Source organism: Petromyzon marinus, chromosome 47 (genome assembly GCF_048934315.1).
Source record: "Petromyzon marinus isolate PM22_M1 ecotype Great Lakes invasive population chromosome 47, UKy_Petmar_22M1.pri1.0, whole genome shotgun sequence".
Classification (NCBI taxonomy): domain Eukaryota; kingdom Metazoa; phylum Chordata; class Hyperoartia; order Petromyzontiformes; family Petromyzontidae; genus Petromyzon; species Petromyzon marinus.
In genome coordinates this window covers 7,487,361-7,502,669 of record NC_133713.1, presented here as the reverse complement: position 1 = coordinate 7,502,669, position 15,309 = coordinate 7,487,361, and the positions used below count along the sequence as shown (strand labels likewise).

Genomic DNA, 15,309 nt, shown 5'->3' with positions numbered 1-15,309 from the left:
TTCCGGCGCCGTTTGGGGGAGGGGGCGGGGGACGCGGGGGGGGGGGGTGAGTCCGGCACCGCGCGGGGATCCGGCCGGAAAAATTTGCAACCGTGTGAAGTTTCCTTTCGAAGCGGAGGAGCGGGGAGGGCAGCGGGGGAGGGGGGGGGGATGGGTAGACCAGGGGAGGGGAGAGCTGAGGAGTTGGGGGGGGGGGAGATCAGTGGAGGGGAGGGGAGAGGTGAGGCGGGAGGAGTGGAGGAGAGCGGAGAGGGGAGAGGAGGGAGGAGAGGGGGGGTTGAGGAGGAGGAGGAGAGAGCTGGTGAAGGAAGAACAGTGGAGGGGAAGGTAGGGGAGGGGATGCGGCGATTCGGTGTAGCGAGGGGTCGGTGGTGCGAAGGGTGGGGGAGGCGGTTGTCGGGTTCCTCCCCCGCACGCCGGCCAGGCCTCCCGGGCGACGGCGGCGCGATGGGGTCTCAGCGCGGGGCCCGGCCGTGCGTGCGGGCCCCAGAGTTTCGGCGACGCGGCGTCGGTTCCGCGCCCGCGCGTTGCTGTGCACGAATCCCGCGAACTCGGGGGCCCGGCAGACCTCGTCGTTACGAGTCGGCGCAAGGAACTCCAGGCCTGAAACGTACAAGGTTGCGTTTTTTTTGTTGGTTCGTTTAAATCAACGCACACGTTCCATAGCCGCCTTGTCGAGGTTTCCCCACAAGGTGACGTAAACTTTGCCTGTCACTTTTGTACGTTGCGATAAAAGAAGGGGCGAATCCATACGCGCGGTCTCCTCAACGCAGCGCTTGAGCGAGGCTTTTGCAAGCTGGCTAGGGCCCAAATGTCTCTCAGTCAAGCGAGACCCGCGGTACCAAGCTCACGCGAGAAACACGCAAACGGCCTCGGAATCCGGAAGCTTGCGAGTTAAAGTCGTGGTCCGGGTGTTGGCTCAACCCAACATCCCTTCGGGGTCGATAAAACGAATGCTGCTCTGCGAGCAAGGCAAGGGCGGTTGCCCTGTGGAGAGACTCGCGCCTGCCATAAGAATGAGGAATTTCCACCACTGGCTCAAGGCTGTAAACGGGACATGAGCACCAATGCTGCAGTGCCCATTTCAGCGGAGAGGTCACCGTGACTCGTTAGATTTCACGCTTAATTCCTACAAAGTTGAACAGGTATTGCTTCACAGCAAATGCATTCATAACAGCGATTAACTTAACTTCATAAAACCAATGGGAAGGATTTTTTTCGCGTAATTTTCCCACAAATTTTTCGTCCAGTCTTTATCGTCGTCATCGGGGATTGAGACGAAACAAATCCGTTCTGCTCCCTTCCAGGGAAATGCGTCGCTGTGCTTTGCATGACGGCCCAACGGAAGCGGACATCACAGGGCTACTTCCAAGACCTTCTGCTTCAGGTGACCTCGAGTCCACACGGCGGAGGGCAGCGCGTTCCCGATCGCCCCCGCCGTACGGGAGTGACGCTCATCGCGTGACACGGGAGGGAATCATTGATTTTCTTTTTAGAAAATGCTGCACACGCGCAACGCTGTTAAGAGGAACTGATCGCCAAACGTGGTGCCGCTCGCCGCTGGCGCGCAACGCAGGGATCTCGAGGCACGTCTGCAATTGACGGGAGGTTTGTCGAGCGCGTTTCGTTGGAAATCGGAGATAAAAATGTTTTGCTGCTGCCACCGTCGGCAGGCACGCCGTGATGCGGCGCTGTTCTTGCGGCGGAGACGCCAAAAAAGGTTTGCTGCGTCACATCCCATCGTTTGCACGTTTCACAGCCACGAGCGTCCACGCCAGTTCCATCCGGTTCTCCGTAATTGAGATGTTGCGCACATACGGTGCGCGTGCGTGCGTGCGTGCGTATTTCGGTGCGATTCGGCTTGCTTGAGCGGGGAGCGACAGGGAGGAGGCGTGGGGGATGGTGGCGGCGGGCAGACGGAGGTGGGTGAGAGGGCTCGGGTTGGACGGGTGGGTGTGCGAAGGAGCACGGAGCAGAGTGGAACGGGGAGGAGAGACGGGACGGATGGGGAGGGAGGGGGAAAGCGGGGAACGAGAGAGGAGAGAACAGAGTGGGGGGGGGGGGGGGGCGTGGGGGCAGGGGGGGGGGAAGGCGAGGCCGGGAGGAGGGGGAAGTGTGGAGAATTGACGCCTTCAGAGGAGGCTCGGTTAGAGATTCACTCATTAATCACCATGGCGACACCACGCTGCGCTGAGACCGTCAACAGCTTGTTCGGCCACGTTCCCACAATCCCACGGGTTGGGCATTAAACGCCCACCCCCTTGATTTACATGTCTCCCCGTTTGACAGCTTGACAGCTCAGCCGGAGAAATTTAGGATGGGCTGCAGCGCAAAAATTGCACGCGGCTGGGAGCCCAAGCGCGGCCATACAAATCGGCGCACCTCCACGGCTCGCTCGACGTCGCTCGCTCACCCTCTGCATCGCCCCGCATACCCCCGTGTTAGGCTCGCTCTGCATCGCTCGCTCGCCCCGCGTTTCACCGACGACGGTGACGACGATGGGGGAGAGAGGGGCAGAGGTCTCGCTCAAGGTGCGGCTCGAAAACTTTGACTCAGCCGGGCGCCGCGCCCCCTCCGATCGTGGGGTTTTCAATCGCCAAAGCCGCCCACGCTCAGATCGTTCCAGCCTGGCTTTCTGGAAAAGCCCCACGCTTAAAAATGCTGAATGCTGTTTTCCTCCGAAGGGGGGGTCTGGCTGCAGGTGCGGTGTGGGTAGGGCCGGTCGAACCGTCGTGCCAATTACGGTGGACCGCCGGCCGGCTGGCCGGCCACCGTCCTGCCAAATTAAAACGAAACGAGCGGAGCCTCCCGCTCCGAATCGCCTCGGTACCCGCACAATGCCAGTGTGGCAACAATGCACAAAATGCCAATCATGCGACAAACTGTGTTATTACAAATATATATAATAATAATTTGGCCGGAAAGCCGGCGTTCTACCCATCAGGCCTTCCTGGGTATTTATGCATAGCGACACAAAGAAGGTGCCCTCCGTCTGAGGAACGGCAGAACAATAGCTGCCGTCGTGGTAATTAAGACGTGGGGGAGGGGGGTGGGAGGCGGAGGGGGAGGGTGTCGGGGGGGGGGGGCGCCCATGGGGATTTGAGCAAAAGTCCCCTGGTGGTCCTTGAAGCCCCCATCTGTAATGTTATGTTTGATCGTGACCTGCGATTTGCATTCAGAGCTCTTGACCCGTGTTGGCTGCTGGCTTTGACGACCGCGTTCCGCCGTTGAGAAATGTTTTCAAGCTTTCCCCCCGTGCGCTCCTTTTGTGGGCTTAACAGCCGCGCTGTCTTGAAGGGCCGATCTTGTCAGGGGGCTCAAAAGCCGGCGCTCCTCCGTTCCGTCCATGAATGGCACCAACGTCAGACAAGCGGAGCCACTCATTATTTTCTTTACTCCGGGCGAGATGAAAGCCAAAGCAAAAAAAAAAAACCAAAGCCACGACCGGCGAAAAGGACGCTCCCATCTGGGCTCAATCTTGAGAACAATGTCACAGGCTCTTTAGCGCCCACTTTGAGAGCGGACAGCGAGCCTCGGTAAATTTCCAGCACAAGTGTATCCTGGTTGTTGGGGGGTGGTGGGGGGGGGGGAGTCGAACCGTCGATTTCTCGGCTCGTTAGTTGAGCTGAGCGGACTTTTTCGACGCCAGGCCAAGCACGAACTCAGGAGTGTGTCCCGGTGGCTCAGGTGTCGGAGCCACTGAGCCGCCACCCCTGAGACACCTGAGTTTGAATCCTGGTTTCGCTGGCCTGTGATTGGTTGTCAAGTGGAGTTGAGTGTTTCCAGCCTGGCCACCACGACATGAATTTGAGTTTTTCACTTAATTAAGGGATGAATTACATGTTTTGAGAATGTAATATATTATTTTGAAATGCCGGCATGAAACAAGGTGTGCCCCTCGTGTGGATTAAAAAAAAGGCCTAATTGAAGTGACCTCAGATGTAGTTCTGTGAAGCCATCTTCCGGGCTCAATCTCCAACACGGTGATCGCTCTGCGATTTCCAGACGGATGTTTCTACATCTCTTGACATGATGACACGGGTGGCGCAATTTGAAAAATAATTAACTGAACGGTGGAAAAAAATAGTGAAAAAAAATGATAACACTCGACCGCTCGGATAGCAGAGACGGAGCAGCAGGAGCAGTCGTGGTGCCAGATATTGGGCAGCAGCATCAGGCGGGCCGGCGGCGCTAACGATCACCTGGGAGGTGCGATTGTGGCTCCATCGCCTCGTGGCCAGTCTTGACGTCGTGGGGTGAGGGTGACGTCACAGCGGTTGATCGCTCCGTCCGTGAACCTTTCACCAAAGTGTGCGTGCGGCCACCGTCAGTTCAAAGCGAATCTCACCAAGCTGGAAACTGAGGACACCGGAGATCGTGGTTTGATTTATACGAGTCCAGCCATCATCATCATCATCAGCACCATCATCTTCAGGCACGTACTATCCACTGTTGGATGCCACCTCTCGCGACCCTGCCGCGCGTAACGATCAACGCGGCACGTGCCGCGCGCTCGACTCCGTCGTTGGTCCGCCTCGTCCGCCACCTCCCGGCTGGGCCGTCGTCCCTTCGAGGCGCGACGTCGCCCTTGCCCGAAGGCCCACGCATGCGGCCGCAGCGCCGGTGGTGGCAATGGGGCCGCGAGAGAACCATCGCTGTGTCTGGTGGACAAATAATGACTTGCGTTAGTTTATTGGGCCTGTGTTTAGCCGTCGATGTGAAAACATCATGCGGCAAAAAAGCATCGCAACGTGTCCGTCAGTACCAACAGTGTGTGTGTGTGTCTGGCTTTAAAAGATATATATTTTTTATATGAGAGGCGACGTTTCTGGCAACGGGCCCTTCTTCATAAAAAAAAAACATCTAACTCTCAATATATTTTTCTAGATAGGCTTTCCCGTAGGGTGGAGGAGGTTTCACGACACATTTTCTTTTTTTACACGACCTCACCCAAAAACCCGGAGTTATCTGTCACTTTGTTGTCACGCGGTGTGGGCCGGACACCACACGGGGGGGTGGGGAGTGGGGGGGGACCATTCCAAACCACCGTGAGATTATGATATTTTTCCGCGCGAATGCGCAGCGGCTCGCCCACGAGATGGCGGCTCGTCGGCGTCGTGCGGCGGATCACGCGCACCACGCACGTGTGACCGCTCGCTCGCACGCTCGCACGCACGCACGCACGCGCGTCTCTCGCTTCACGTTGCTGTTCTTGCCACGGACGTGAGGGGGAGATGCATGCACGCGTTCCAGCGGGGGCCCTTCGCGGCGCCATGGCAGCCCGAGGTTTTTTTTTGCGTTCCCCCGACGCCACGGGCAGGCGCTCGCGGACTGAGCCGGCTTCGACGGCTGCGACGAAGCCGTCGCCCCATCCCCACCCCCCACCCGCGCGCCCTTCTGATCGTTTGTCGCCGGTGTTTGTTTGGCGCTAATCCCTCCCGCTCGCTCGCTCGGCTGTTTGCAGAGCGGACTGGCAACTTGAGCCAAGGGTTTGCTCATCCCATTCAGAGCGATAATGATTATTATCATTCACAACCCTGTGGTGCTGTTATGAAGATACTCGCCCCTGCCGAAGGGATGTGGAATTTCCACCGCTGGTTCAGGGCCCTAATTGAGGAATGAGCAGTGGCTCAATGCTAACTTGAACTGGGGATCATTTTGACTTTTTTTTAAAATCCACTGCTGGATGAAGGCCTCCCCCACACCGTGTCATGCTCGTCAGGCAGGTTGGTGATGTGGGATCATGAGGCACCCACGTTAGCAGTGGCCGGGAATCGAACTCGAGTCAGTATGATCACAGCACGAACCACTGCGCTCAGCCCATTGTCTCTTCCACATTGTGTCAAGCCACCACACTGGAGGTCATAACACTCGCCCACTCACTCACACATTCACCCACTCGCCGACTCACGCTCTCCACCACTCATTCACCCACTCACTCATTTAATCACTCACTCACTTACCCACCCACCTACCTACTCCCACACTCACTCACCTACCCACTCACACATTCACCCACTCTCCGACTCACGCTCTCAACCACTCATTCACCCACTCACTCATTTAATCACTCACTTACCCACCCACATACCTACTCACACACTCACTCACCTACCCACTCACACACTCACCCACTCACCACACTGCAGGGCACACCACTTCGCCTTCTGCTTCTTCCCTTCTTCTGCTCCACTTTGGAATTCCCTGCCGTGCTGTCTTCTTCCCGAGTTTTTTTTTTACAATAAACAATAATGCTCACACTTCAAGGAACGTGCCGACTCGTGTCTCTTGCACCTTCACTATTGCTCTCCGTTTCTGGCCACGTGGCATTGTGGGCCCTCGGGCCTGTACCCGGCAAGTGCGATAATAAAATAACATCTATAAAATAATATCATTGAACAAAAAAATGATATAACCAATCAATCTAAATGGCAATGAGCACTGTGCCGGACATCAGTTTTTTTTTTCTCTCCCAAAATGCAGGTCGGCAATTTTAGCGTTTGCCAATTTTGCGTTTCGTGTAAATCAACGTGCGCGTCCGTGTCTTTGACTTGTGAACGGCTTATTTGATGCTCAGTGGAAAACTGCCGACGTGTACATTCCAAACCGTTGTTCGTCTGTCAACTTCAAATTGCCACCTTTTATAACAATAGGTGTTACCCTTTCTGGCAATTAAACAGGAGGTGTTTAGATGCTAAAACACCAAACAGAAACTTTTTTCAAGGAATCGTGTCTGCACTTAACCACACGTACTTGTGATGACCATGCAAACAAAAAAACATGCTCTGATAGCATACGATGCATTGTCTTTGAAACTGATTGGTCCACACCAGAAACAGCTTTCTTTTGAGCCTTGTCTCGAACAGTGTTAGACCAGAGGACGTCAACAGGCGAACAGCACAAAAAACCTATTGCCACCTTTTTCTCAGTGCACCATCGTGTACAATACTACCTCCACCTACAACCTCTGTGCCCTATCTCTGCTCTGAAGGAAGGCCATTGCCTAAAATATCGGCCTGCCATGTATGTTCTCTTAAAGGGAGTGTGAAAGATGCGGCCATTTTTTGTTGTTGCTCCATCATCATCATCATCCATCTATCCACGGTCGATAAAACAAGCACACTTTGCGCTATGTTCGCAGCAGTTGTCCGACAGAATAGACTTATCGCTGTCATAGGAATGTGGAATTTTGACCAGGAGCTCGGCCCCTTCACCACCCATGTGACACATCTCTCAGGTCGAACGGGTAAAGGTGCAGCCAACGCAAGTGCTTTGCTAACGCCGCTGTTGGCCGAAGGTTCCCCCCCCCCCCCCCCCCACTAAAGGACGCTTCGTAGAGAGTCCCCCCCCCGTCCCCCTCTAGAGCACATTTGGCCTCCTCTACCACGCCGGCCAGATGTGTTCAAAAAGTGTGGGGAGAGGGGAAAGCACCCACACTTTACCCTGCCGCACGCAGCCTGCCAAGCGCTGTGCACCCCTTCGCAACGGCTGGCTCGGCGGAGGCGGCGGTGGATCAAACGAACTCGTGGGGAGATGGAGGCGAACGCCGGCTTGCAGAATGAGAATGTTTATTGTTGCCGGAGGAGGAATCCGATGAGCCGTGAAGCTCTTCTTCACACATGTCCGGTAGGGGCGTCGGGGTCAGAACGTTGCAGCAACAAAACAAATTCGCAAACGCGATAGGAGTGCAAAGTACTGAATAGAGGTAAACGAATCCTACTTTCAAAAAAATAATAATCTGCATACAAAACTAAACTAACTTTTTTTGTGCCTTACCGGGTAAAGCCCACTGAGGTATTAACTTAATGATCAGAAGCCACCCGGCCACAAAGTGACAGCTCAACAAAGTGGCCGATCATCACGTGTTGATCGTCACATCGCCGTGGCAGCAGCAGCAGTATCCCCTGGCTCTCGGTAAGCGGAGTTTCGTATTTATTTGCCCCACGAACAAAGATGAAACTCCGCTCTCTGCTCAGCCACGGCAAGGCAGACTACAGTGTCTCGTCTGCTGCAACTGTCACGGTGGCGAGATGTTAACCACCTCGCCCGGTGTACAGGAGGTCGTGATTCGATCCCGACCCTGACATCGGTATGTTTAGATTTTGCGTTTTCCGCCCCGTGATCGCGTGGATTTTAGAAATGACGCGCGTTTAGAGTATTAGGCCGCTATACCTTTCCACGCGATAAGCCACTTAGTTGAGCTATCACCTGGTAAAATAAAAATGGTTTCGTTTAGTCTCGGCTCCGCGGGTTACACGGGTCTCCGGGCCCGCCACTCGGCGCGGACAACCGTCACACCGGGACAGAAATCCCACACCTCCGATTAGCGCGGTAGGCTACGTACACCCCCCCCCGCCCGCACCGCACGGGCCTTCAACGCCGATACGAAAACCGGCGTTTTTACGCCGGAACGCTCCCGGAAGTTCACCTGCCCGGACTTCGTCCAAAGTCGCCGTGGCCTTTGGGTTTTCGAGTCGCTCGCAACTCAAAGGCCGCGGCGGTCGCGTTACCTTAACCCACCCCCTGCCACCCCGCCTTGTGGCAACCGCTGCCTTTACGCGGAAATACAAATAAAACACTGACAACAGGGAGCGTTGAGTGCGTGAGAGAGAGAGAGAGAACGAGAGAGAGAGAGAGGGAGAGCGGGAGAAGATATTCATAAAAAGAAGTATTGTCTGCGGGGAAAAAGCCAGATTTAGCCGAGTGTGGGCCACGGCCTCGCGGGATATCGCCGCTCCGAGCCGCGCGGCGGGCATTAAGTATTCACGAGCAGCCGGGATCGGCGGCCGCTGCAGCCGCTGCGGCCGCTGCGGCGGTGGCGGCGGTGGTTGCGCTGATGTAGCACTGTCTGCGGGCGAGCGGTTAATAACGGAGGCGGCGGGCCTGTCCGCATGCCGCGCTGTCGCCCCTGGGTGCGAGGAGTGTCGCGACGCCGCCTCTCCCTGGTCGGGGCGCGGGCTCCTCCGTCCGTCCGTGTCCGCCGCTCCCCGCCGGATGGACTTTGCGATGCGAGGAGGCAAGTTTCACCCCCCCTCCCCTCCCTCCCTGTCCTCCCTGCCTCTTCGCAACCTCCTCAGAGAGGCTCCTTGCCATGAACGTCAGGAAGTTCAGCAGTGGTCTCAAGCAAGCCTCTGTCGATGGTGATGAGGCACTGAATGCCGAAACCGGTCCAAAGTTTCGCATGGCTCAGCGGTGGCTCAGCGGTGGCTCAGCGGTGGCTCAGAGGTGGCTCAGAGGTGGCTCAGCGGTGGCTCAGAGGTGGTTCAGAGGTGGCTCAGTGGTGACTCAGAGGTGGCTCAGTGGTGGCTCAGAAGTGGCTCAGTGGTGGCTCAGAGGTGGCTCAGGTGGCTCAGAGGTGGCTCAGAGGTGGCTCAGAGGTGGCTCAGTGGTGAGTCAGAGGTGGCTCAGAGGTGGATCAGTGGTGGCTCAGAGGTGACTCAGAGGTGGCTCAGTGTTGGCTCAGAGGTGGCTCAGCGGTGGCTCAGTGGTGGCTCAGAGGTTACTCAGAGGTGGCTCAGTGTTGGCTCAGAGGTGGCTTAGTGAGTGGTGGCTCAGAGGTGGCTCAGCGGTGGCTCAGTGGTGGCTCAGCGGTGGCTCAGTGGTGGGTCAGAGGTGGCTCAGAGGTGGCTCAGTGGTGGATCAGAGGTGGCTCAGAGGTGGATCAGTGGTGGCTCAAAGGTAGCTCAGTGGTGAGTCAGAGGTGGTTCAGAGGTGGCTCAGAGGTGGCTCAGTGGTGGATCAAAGGTGGCTCAGTGGTGAGTCAGAGGTGGCTCAGAGGTGGATCAGTGGTGGCTCAGAGGTGGATCAGAGGTGAGTCAGAGGTGGCTCAGAGGTGGATCAGTGGTGGCTCAGAGGTGGCTCAGTGGTGGCTCAAAGGTGGCTCAGTGGTGAGTCAGAGGTGGCTCAGAGGTGGATCAGTGGTGGCTCAGAGGTGGATCAGAGGTGAGTCAGAGGTGGCTCAGAGGTGGATCAGTGGTGGCTCAGAGGTGGCTCAGTGGTGGCTCAAAGGTGGCTCAGTGGTGAGTCAGAGGTGGCTCAGAGGTGGATCAGTGGTGGCTCAGAGGTGGCTCAGTGGTGGCTCAGAGGTGGCTCAGCGGTTGGTCAGAGGTGGCTCAGAGGTGGCTCAGTGGTGACTCAGCGGTGGCTCAGAGGTGGGTCAAAGGTGGCTCAGAGGTGGCTCAGCGGTGGGTCAGAGGTGGCTCAGAGGTTGCTCAGTGGTGACTCAGCGGTGGCTCAGCAGTGGCTCAGCGGTGGCTCAATGATGGCTCAGTGGTGGCTTCAGCGGTAGAGCGAACGCCTCGCAACCCGGAGCTTGCCAGTTCAATTCGTGGTGGGGGCGTTGACTCAACCCATCATCTCTCCGAGGGTCGATAAAATGAACACCGCTTTGTGAGCAAGTCAACGGCGGTTATCCTATGGATAGACTCGCCCCGCCATGAGAATGTGGAATTTCTATCACTGGATCAGGGCTGCAGTCAGAAGATGAGAACCAACCAAACAACCTCTAGGCAGGAAGTATTTTTTTTTTACTCTAGAGCGGTGGTACTCAAAGTGTGGTCCCCGGTAACGCACTTTGAGAACCACCGCTCTAGACTCTAGAGTAGTGGTCTAGAGTCTATAGTGGTGGTACTCAAAGTGTGGTCCCCGGTAACGCACTTTGAGAACCACCACTCTAGACTCTAGAGCAGTGGTCTAGAGTCTAAAGTGGTGGTTCTCAAAGTGTGGTCCCCAGTAACGCACTTTGAGAACCACCGCTATAGACTCTAGACCACTGCTCTCGAGTCTAGAGCGGTGGTTCTCAAAGTGTGGTCCTTGGTGACCACTGGTGGGTTCGTGGTCTGCGACGGTCCTCCAGGTGGGTCCGTGGTTGCTGTGATGTAAACGCAGCTTGATCTCACGACGTTTATTGTAGGTTTTGCTTGGGACGTTAATTTATATTTTATTCATGATGTTTAATACAATAAAAATTAAGTTACGCAAACTTCCCTGATTATACTACCCTAAATCTTGAGATCTAAATGCCCCCCGCCTCCCCCCCCATAAAATAAAAACCTTACAGCGGCATGAAAAATAAGTGTTCATGTTCCGACAAGATGAATAATCATTTCGTATTAATGGTATTTCGAGAGAGAGAAGCGAATGCGTTTTGTTACCAGGGGTATGGGGTGCATCGGATGAGTGGTCCCCGGTTTAAATAAAGTGTAGGTTTGACTCCACCCCCTCGCTGCCGTTGATCTGCCATTAATTGCCACCGGCAGTTAACAAGCACAAGAGTTTTGATCACCCGCAATCGAGTTTTTTTTTTCTTCCGGGTTAGATAGCGTAATGATAAATGCGTCGTTAAACCCGCCACCACCCGGCACAGCCGATAAGCGAGGGGGTTTGTCACGTGAACGACAACGTGCCCTGTTCGCGACGGGGGTTCAGCACTCGCCCGTTGTGTGTTGGAGACGCAAAAGCCAGAGCAGCGTTTGCAATTTGAGTGGCCGCCGATGTTCCGCCGGCCTCGTCATGCAGCAAGCATCGCGTTGTGGAGAAATCCCCTCCCCTGCTTCGGCCCTCAAATAGAGGAGGCATGAGTGTGGTGCGCTCACTGGGCCTGAACCGTCCAGCGATGTCACCTTTCGTTTCACGGTCACGATAATGATCCACTTCCGAGATTCGGCGATTATCATCAGTATTTGTTTTCGCCACGAGTTCGCGAATTGTGTTTTGCATTTGTATCGAATTGTTCGTTGTGTCCTGCTGGAATGTACCTCCGGTGCGATAAGACATTCACCGAAGGGGGTCTTCGACTGCACTTTGCTCAGCGTAAGCCCGCCACGCGTCTTCTAATCATTGCAACCGGCGTATATTCGTATTCTTTAAACGTACTTTATATTTGTAATGTTTTCAATGCACCTGTCCGTCAGGCACGTGAGGAGTAAACAAACGACCGAATGTGCTCCGCAATTGATGGACGTACCGTCAATCGATACGAATGAACGCGCTCGTTTTGACCGACTATAATCTGTATTCTTGGTTCTTTCGGTAAAGTCACCACGTAGAAGGGAAACAATAAAATAATACAAATATAAAACAATACAATTCTCACGACGTTTCGACTGCAACACAAGCAATCATCATCAGGTGTGGTTTTCACACCTCATGATGATTGTCGAAACGTCGTGAGAATTTTATTGTTTTATATTTTTATTGTTTTATTGTTTTCCCTTCTTCGTGACTTTACCGAAAGAACCAAGCATATGAATCCCTGCAGTCACGAAAGCTTTAACTCGACAATAAGCTGTTATATATGACTTGTTTGTTTAACACGACGTCTAACACGAGTCGAGATTTGCTTTCTCGTGAATACATTTAGTAGTTTTCGGGAGACGGGAATATTTCCCACAAGCAGAACGAGCGGCGATGGTCGCGAGGCCACCACTCATTTTGCGGAGGGCGGCCTCTTCCTTGAGTGACGTTGCACGCAGGCGGTACTTGATTTATCCGCCGTGCAGGCATGATGGGCCGGGTTTATCCATGGCCGGGTTCTAAGGGGCGCGCGTGGTGGTGGTTACACATTGTTAAATGACATTCAAATTCCAGTTTTTGGCCATTTGTTCCATAACAATATTGGATGAAAACATATCTTTTGATGAATTAACTTTGAAGAGGACTTTAGGTAAAAAAATATGTAATATTCAACTTTCATTAGTTTTACTTTTTAAAAAAATGTGCAAACCAAGTCAACACCTCCATAGAATTGGCAAAACATCCCAACGTAGCAGGACCCTCCTGAAAAGGAGTCTTGAGACTCACCATCAGCCGTGGTCAACCCACTGCTGCATAAAGGCTTCCTTCAACTGCATCTCCTCCACGGCGGACGCCCCCTCATCGGACGCGTTCCATTTCTGGGCTGCCACTCCGTTGTTAGTCTCGACCATCGTCCATTGTCGCTTCGAGCAATGACGTGTGCTGCCCAAATTTACGTATGTATGTTGAACTTCTTTCGCGCCGTATGTAGCCAAACATGCTAATTGGAGGTGCGGGGGAAAGACAGCAAACTATGGGTCTCTGTGGGAGTCGTCTTTGTATGTATGTATGTTGAACTTCTTTTGCACCCTACGAAGCCAACCGTGCTAATCGGAAGTTCGGGAAATAACAAACCGATTAATAATAATAATAGTGGTAATAATCGGTGAAAGTGAAAATAAATGTTTGTACTTGGTGGTTGATGGTGGTTACGGTGGCGGGAGGAGTGGAGAGGTGTCCGGCACCTGCGAGCCTCTGAGGCTCGAGCCGTGATGTGCCGCATGAAGTGTAAATGGCCTGGCGGTCACGGCGAGGGCAGCGCTGGTAAATGGCGGTGCGTCCATGCGTGTGTGTGCACGTGCGCGTGCATAGGCTCGCGCGCACGTGTTGGCACATAAGCGCGTGTTTGTGCACGTGTGTGTGTGTGTGTCTGTGTGTCTACGTGTGCGTTTGTGACCTCTGGGGAGACGAAGGCGAGCCGGACGTGGCGTTGGGCCACCCACCTCCTCGTGTGCCACAGTGAGAGAGGCGAACCCAGCGACCCAAGTTCGAGTCCCGCTCATGGCCAGCGCCAGCGGTCCTGGGCCTCCCCTAGGTCGACTCAAATGAGACCCTGGTGCGGTGTGTAGTAAACATCGCCACTGGGGGAGACAAAGGCGGCCGGGCGTGGTGTTGGTCACCCGCCTCCTCGTGTGCCGTGCCGGCCTTCATAGGTGCTCGCTAACATCACTTGCCCCAACAGTCTGTTAAGGCTACACGGGAGATCTTTGTCTTTGTGTCGCCGCTGGGGAGACAAAGGCGGCCGGACGTGGCGTTGCTCACCCACCCCCCTTGTGTGCCACAGTGCCAGCCTTCAAAGGCACTGCTCGCAAACACAGCACTTGCCCCAACGCAGCCTGCTGAAGGCTACACGGGGGATCTTTGTATTTGCCGGGCTCCATGCCGGCCGGGGAGAGATGGGCCCAGCTCGCCGTCACGCAAACCAACGCGTCCGTGGCCGTGTCCGTGTCTTTGTCTGTGTCCGTGCCTGTGTTTGTGTTTGTGTCTGTGTCCGTGTCTGTGTCTCAGTCTCTGTCCGTGTCTGTCTCTTTGTCTGTGGCTGTGGCTGTCTCTGTGTCTCTGTCCGTGTCTGTGTTTGTATCTGTGTCCGTGTCTGTGTCCGTAGCTGTGTCTCTGTCCGTGTCTGTCTCTTTGTCTGTGCCTGTGGCTGTCTCTGTGTCTGTGTCCGTGTCTGTGTTTGTATCTGTGTCCGTGTCTGTGTCCGTAGCTGTGTCTCAGTCTCTGTCCGTGTCTGTCTCTTTGTTTGTGTCTGTGTCTGTCTCTGTGTCTGTGTCCGTGTCTGTGTTTGTGTCTGTGTCCGTGTCTTTGTCCGTGTCTGTGTCCGTAGCTGTGTCTCTGTCCGTGTCCGCGCCTGTGTCTGTCCCTTTGTCTGTGTCCGTGTCTGTGGCTGTGCCTGTGTCTGACACGGAGCTGTTTTGGTGCTCGGTGGGGGGATCTCTGTGCAAGATCGGGGGGAAGGGGGAGCAATAGTTAGTGATCCTACAGAGACAGAGGCAGGGAAGGGAAGAGACATGGAGAGAGAAAGTGAGAGGGAGTGAGCGACTTACAGAGACAGGGAGCTAGAGAGACATGGAGAGAGAGAGAGAGCGAGCGGCATACAGAGAGGCAAACAGATACAAACATAGAGTAAAAAATAAAACATTTCCCTAGGATTGTCCCTCGAGGTGGACCATCTCATTTGCAAGGGCGTCCCGCGTGTCACACGTCAAGCGCCTGCTACGCGTGTCGTGTCACGTGAAGACGCGTAGCACACGTGACACGGGCACACGTGACACGAGTACACGTGCTACAGGCACACGTGACACGAGCACACGTACTACAGGCACACGTGCCACGAGCACACGCATATTGCAGTTGCATCGATTGCAGCGTTTGCACAGTTTGCATTTAAGCGGAAAATAACGCATCCAGTAAAAAGCATAGTACATATGGAAATCATTATACGGCTCACACCACCAGTTCGTATAGAATGCACGCTTGGCGTGTAACAGTTGCACAATGTCCCAATGGTGTTTGGAACAGTCTCCGTATTCACTCGATCTCACTTGGCCTCTCCGCATCTCTTGTCGCGCAGAAGGACCGTTGCCCGAAACGTTGCTTTCTCCTTTAGGGCCACGCGGTTGTTATTGGAGGGCGTGCTCAACCCTTGTTGACGTCCGAGCAGCAGAGTGTCGGCGCGGGTGAGAGCGCACGGCAGGAGGGAGGAGGTCTGGGGGATTTGCCGACACGAATCCA

The 15,309-nt window shown here is 54.8% G+C and overlaps 1 long non-coding RNA gene across 1 annotated transcript in view; it reads left to right on the top strand.

Annotated features, from left to right (window-relative positions):
• Positions 1 to 304: 304 nt before the first annotated feature.
• The window catches only part of LOC142931049 (uncharacterized), a 197,904-nt gene continuing 182,899 nt past the window's right edge, over positions 305 to 15,309 (top strand). The window contains exon 1 of the long non-coding RNA XR_012947040.1: positions 305 to 1,387. This is a non-coding gene — a long non-coding RNA (uncharacterized LOC142931049). The remainder of the gene's footprint in view (positions 1,388 to 15,309) is intronic.